Here is a 6,385-nt window from a genome sequence, read left to right as displayed (position 1 = left end):
AGCAAAGCTATACAGACAAAATCACACTAAGAAGCATACACATACACACTCACAAAAAAGAGAAAAAGGAAAAATATATCTATCTATATATATATAAAAAAAGAAGAGAGCAACCCAATCAATAAACAAATCTACCAATGATAATAAACTTTAAATACCAAACTAAGATAAACATAAAATCAGAAACAAATTAGATGCAGAAAGCAAACCCCAAGTCTACAGTTGCTCCCAAAGTCCACTGCCTCAATTTTGGTATGATTCATTGTCTATTCAGGTATTCCAGAGATACAGGGTACATCAAATTGATTGTGGAGACTTAATCCGCTGCTCCTGAGGCTGCTGGGAGAGATTTCCCTTTCTCTTCTTTGTTTGCATAGCTCCTGGGGTTCCGCTTTGGATTTGGACCTGCCTCTGCATGTAAGTCGCCTGAGGGCATCTGTTCTTCGCTCAGACAGGACAGGGTTAAAGGAGCGGCTGATTTGGGGGCTCTGGCTCACTCAGGCCGGGGGAGGGAGGGGTATGGATGCGGGGTGAGCCTGCAGTGGCAGAGGCCAGCGTGACGTTCCACCAGCCTGAGGAGCGCCGAGTGTTCTCCTGGGGAAATTGTCCCTGGATCTTGGGACCCTGGCAGTGGTGGGCTGCACAGGCTCCTGGGAGGGGAGGTGTGGATAGTGACCTGTGCTCGCACACAGGCTTCTTGGTGGCTGCAGCAGCAGCCTTAGCATCTCATGCCCATCTCTGAGGTCTGCGCTGATAGCCGTGGCTCGCGCCTATCTCTGGAGCTTGTTTAGGCAGTGTTCTGACTCCCCGCTCCTCGTGCACTCCGAAATAATGGTCTCTTGCCTCTTCGGCAGGTCCAGACTTTTTCCCGGATTCCCTCCCGTCTAGCTGTGGCACACTATCCCCATTCAGGCTGTGTTCACGCAGCCAACCCCAGTCCTCTCACTGGGGTCTGACCTCCAAAGCCCGAGCCTCAGCTCCCAGCCCCCGCCCATCCCAGCGGGTGAGCAGACAAGCCTCCCAAGCTGGTAAGTGCTGGTCGGCACCGATCCTCTGGGTGGGAATCTCTCCGCTTTGCCCTCCACACCCTGTTGCTGCTCTCTCCTCCGTGGCTCCGAAGCTTCCCCCCTCCGCCACCCGCAGTCTCCGCCCGCGAAGGGGCTTCCTAGTGTGTGGAAACTTTTCCTCCTTCACAGCTCCCTCCCAGAGGGGCAGGTCCCATCCCTATTATTTTGTCTCTGTTTTTTCTTTTTTCTTTTGCCCTATCGTGGTCCATGGGGAGTTTCTTGCCTTTTGGGAGGTCTGAGGTCTTCTGCCAGCGTTCAGTAGGTGTTCTGTAGGATCTGTTCCACATGTAGGTGTATTTCTGATGTATTTGTGGGGAGGAAGGTGATCTCCACGTCTTACTCCTCTGCCATCTTGAACGTCTCTCTTCCAACCAGTTATTTTTTAAAGTTTTGAAGAAGAGAAAGAAAACCTCACAGGCTTTCCTCCATCTATGTCACCAGTTATAGGGAGTCTAGCAAAGCACAGAGCAATACTTTTGTTTATGTCATTAAATGCTGTGTGTGTGTTTGTTTGTTCAGATTTAGCTTGGCTGATTCTATCTCTGGCAGAATGATTTTCGTCTTTTGAGAGGTGAGTAACTGTGGATTGTTGATCATGCTGCTGATAGAGAATGTCACTCCCATCTGCTTCCCCCTTTAGGGCTTCCACAACTCAAGGCTGTTGAACAAGCTGGTGCCATGGGGTGGGCAGTGTGGAGGTGAGGTAGGAGAAGGCGGAAAGAGGAATCTCCTTTCTCTAAGGCTGGAGGGTTGGAGGAGCTGGGGAGGGGAGAAGAAACCCCTTTGCTTGCCTTGGAATCCAACCAGGGCGGAAGGGGGAAATGCAGCATTTTTCCTAAACAGTGCTATCCAATAGAATTTTCTGCAATGGTGGAAATGTTCTATATTGGCACAGTCCAAAACAACTGTGAAATGTGGCTATTTACATTTAAATTTTAATTAAAATTCAGGTTTTTTGTGTGTTTGTTTCTTAGTGCAAGTCTGTTGCACTCATCACATTTTAAGTGCTCTACGTTGATGTGCAGCTCGTAGCTGCCATACTGGACGGCATATAAAACATTCCCTTCATCACAGGAAGTTCTATTGGACAGCAGTGGCTAGAAGCCAGGATTTTGGTGAGGAGGTGGGCCCAGATATTTCAGTTTTTCCTAATTCTACTCAGAACATCATCTGTCCTGGGGGAAGTGGAGGAATTGATCATTAAACCTAAGCCATTGAGTCCTCGTGAGAGTCAAAATGGGATAATCCATAGAAGGTGCTGGATGCCATGCCCTGCACATAGTAAATGTGCAAGAAGTCTTAACCAGTATTAGTATTAATAATAATTTTACATTTTTAAAAGTTGGGGGGCACATGGTACTACAGTTGGATCATTATTAGTTAAATAACCTTTTGCTAATGTGGTCAGCTACTCTGGTACCTCAACTACCATTTATGGCTGTGCTCCAACCCCCTCCCCTAGCTTCTTCCTTCCCTCTCTGAGTTGGACACTACCTGTACTGTTCTGGCCTAGAGACACAGCATACCTAGTCAAATCCCTAGCATTTGTAACCAATAAATAACAAGTGTGTGAACCAAAATCACACTGCACCATGGTTCAGGGGAATCAATTTTCAGATGAGATTCTCAGAAGCATAACACCTTAGGGTACATCCATTATAGAAGGAATTGTTTGTTCCTGTTACTTGGTCAAACAAGGATGTGTGGACTCAGCAGAGAGAAACGAGAACATTGGTTCCAGATAAGTAATATTTGGGGTGTCCACGTCAGACTGGAAGCTACCAGAAGGTGGGGGGTAGGGGATGGAAATGTGAAGCTTTTGCCTAAATAGAATTTGAAAGTTTATTTCCATGGCTAATAAAGATTCTAAGGATAACTACAAACAGCATAAAAAAGATGCAAGTATATTATGCTGTCAGTTATACAAATGAGGGCAATACATGGAATGGGAAATTGTGATTCTTCCCAGGACACCAAGAAACACACTTCTGAATAACCTTTTCTCAAATTCCTGTTCTTCTGACTTCTTTAATAAGATCACATCCTATGGGCACCTTTCAAATTCCACTTTCTTTATTGTCTTCCTTGGTTCCTTTTTCATCACATCACTTCTTTTCTTATGAAGGTTTTCTTAGAATTTAGCCCCTATTTCTCTGCTTTCCATTCTTTGCCCAAATCCCGATCCCCCTCTTGTCATGACTGTGGCTAACACCTGCCTGTCAGAAGCAGTGCATTTCCAATTCTGACCTCTCTCTGAACTCCATTTATCACCAGACCCCCAGTGAATATTGTCACTTAAGTCCCCCCCACCCCATCACTTCGAATGTTAACCTATCAGGAACTTGCTAGCTGGGTGACCTTGGATAAGTTACATAACAACTCAAAACTTCAGTTTCTTCACTTATGAAACAAGCAAAATAACAACACCTTCCTTCCAGAGCTATTGTGAACGTTAAATGAGACATATATGTGTGAAGTGCCTAGCACAGTAGCTAATGCATAGTAAGTACTTAATCAGTGTTGGCAGATGATTCACAATAGCCAAGATATGGAAACAACCTATGTGTTGTCTGTTGACCAATGAATGGATAAAGAAGATGTGATCTATATATATACATACATATATATATATATATATATATATATATATATATATATATATATACACACAATGGAATACTATTCAGTCATAAAACAAGAAGACCCTGCCATTTGTGACAACACGTATGAACCTGGAGGACATAATGCTCTGTGAATAAGCCAGACACAGAAAGACAAATACTGTATGATCTCACTTATATGTGGAATCTAAAAAATTTAAATTCACAGAAGCAGAGAATAGAACAGTGGTTGCCAGGGCCCGGGTGTTGTGGGAAATGGGGTCAAAGGATATAAACTTTTACTTATAAGATGCATAAATTCTGGGCATCTAATGTACAGCATGGTGACTATAGCTCATAATACTGTATTGTATACTGAAATTTGCAAAGTAAGTAGACTTAAGTGTTCTCACCACACACACACAAAAAAGGTAACTATATTAGGTGATGGGTGTTTCAATTAGCTTGGTTGTGGTAATCATTTCACAATGTATACATATATCAAATCATCACATCGTACACTTTAAGTATATTGAATTTTTATTTGTCACTTATGCCTCAATAAAGTTGAGGGGAAAATTAAATAAGTGTTAGCTGAAAATACAGCAAATACAAATACTCTTCCCTTGACCCCATAGAATATAGGCTATTTGATGGCAGAAAACTTCTCAGTCTCATTTACTGTTCCCCCAATGCTGACAGAATAGGAACTTCAATAAATCTTTGTGGAATGAGTGAATGTTAGCTACTCATCACCTTTGTTGTCACCTCTGTGGTTCTTCCTCTTATAGATTCATTCGATTAGGATTTATGACATTTATTCTGAGCTAAGTCAGCAACCGTGGGCAGGACCAAGATAGCCCCACACTATGACTTTCTTCCTAGTTCAGGGCTGCTGTGCAGTTTGAGAGTTCTCTGACCCAGCTAGGACTCCTTCCGAGAACACATCAGGGATAAGAAAGTTTACATGGAGAATGGGAAAGAGAGAGAAACTGCTGGTTTTGTCACCCAACCAGATGTGGAGTACAACCCAAAAAACGATGAGAAAGTCCCCATGGTCTGCCCCACAGACTTTGTGACCTGCCCTTTCTTGCTCCCATAGGATCAGCACAAAGGTCCTACTGATTTTAATAACATTGAGCTTTGTTTCCCAGTTAATTTCTTCAAAATCTTGCAAATGACTGCTCAAACTTTTATGTCCTTTTTTCCTGAATTATGCATTTGGGTTTAGCGTTTCATTTCTCCAAATCAAATTTAAATAAAATTATCTAATTTTCATCATGTTAAGAGATGATGTACACCTCTTTCCCTTCTCTAAACAGCTGTTGGGAGAGCTGTGAGGAATTTAATGAGTTCCTATAATGTCCCAGGCCCTGTGTATAGATTTCCTTTGAGTCTCATAGGACCTATTTTCCACTTGAGGGAAAGTGGCTCAGAGTGGTTAAATAAATTGCCCAATATTACGCAACTAGAAAACTGTGCTGGTATATGAAATCAGGTCTGTCTACTCTGGGATAGGTTGATTGCAAGAACAGCTGGGGTTCTCCATCCCTGTTTCCATATCATTTGCAACGTGAATTAGCTCTGCCCATCGGGAAGTGGGGCCTGTTTCCCCACCCCTTGAATCAGTGGGGAAGAGGAACAGTGGTGGGCCAGTGCTGAGTCTAGATATTAGGAGGTCATGCCACCACTGGCTCTCTCTCGGTACCCTGCATCACCATGAGAATGAGCCTGAGCTAGCCTGCTGGAAGATGAGCGAACACATGGGGCCAAGCTCAGTCAGCTTAGTCACCCCAGCCAAGGCCCCAGACACCAGGAGAGCCAGACCAACATTAGCAGAGACAGCTGCTACCCCCATGGCAGGCTTCAGGGGCATGAGTGAGCCCACCTAGACCTGCTCAGATCAGCAGAACTGCCCAGCCAACCTACGCGCTCATGCACAAAAATAAAGGTTTCCTGTTGTAGCCACTGCAGGGTTGTTGTGGTTTGTCATGTAACGTTATTTAGCCAAGAGACGACTACTATAAATTCAGTGTCTGCAGATCTTGTATTTACTTTAGAAGAGTATAAGAGAAAAGTTTTTGCAAACACATCTATCAGAAGTCTTTTTTCCCCAGTTTTTATTGTGCTAGTATGTTCTTTTCAATGACTCAAGGGAAAAAAAAAGTGTTGTGAGCAATATATTAGAAGAGAAAATAAATTATTTGTGTTTAATGGGCCAACTTAATGAGACTGAATTGCAAACTGAACTACAGTGTGTCTCTCCATCTCTATCATCAGACAAATCCAGTGCAAACAAATCAACCAGTGTTTTTGAGTGTCTAGCCTGTGAGCAGTACAATAGTAATTAAGGCAGTGTTCCTTCCTTCAAGGAATTTACAATCTAGTTGAAGTAACCATGCAAATGAGAGAAGTTGAATAACAATAAGAGATTTCAAAAACACTGTCACCACAGTCTAACATTTCAAAAAGAAAAGGTGCATGATCATTTTGATAAAGGAAGTCAACACCTGCTAGAATTCAGAGGAGAAGCTAAATGTTTGGGACAGATGCTGCTTAAGGTAAAGGCTGACTTTACAGGTGAGCCTGGAACTCCTTGGAGCATGTCAATAAGCAGATAAGAAGGCTCTCATGGTAGGTGAAACTGCAGGTAATAATATTAGCAGTAGGAAAGTGCAAGGTGTATTTGGCAGTGAGTAAATAAGTCATTTTGATGAG

Source organism: Mesoplodon bidens, assembly GCF_964165515.1.
Source record: "Mesoplodon bidens genome assembly, chromosome: 1".
NCBI classification, from domain to species: Eukaryota; Metazoa; Chordata; class Mammalia; order Artiodactyla; family Ziphiidae; genus Mesoplodon; species Mesoplodon bidens.
This window is presented reverse-complemented; position numbering follows the sequence as displayed.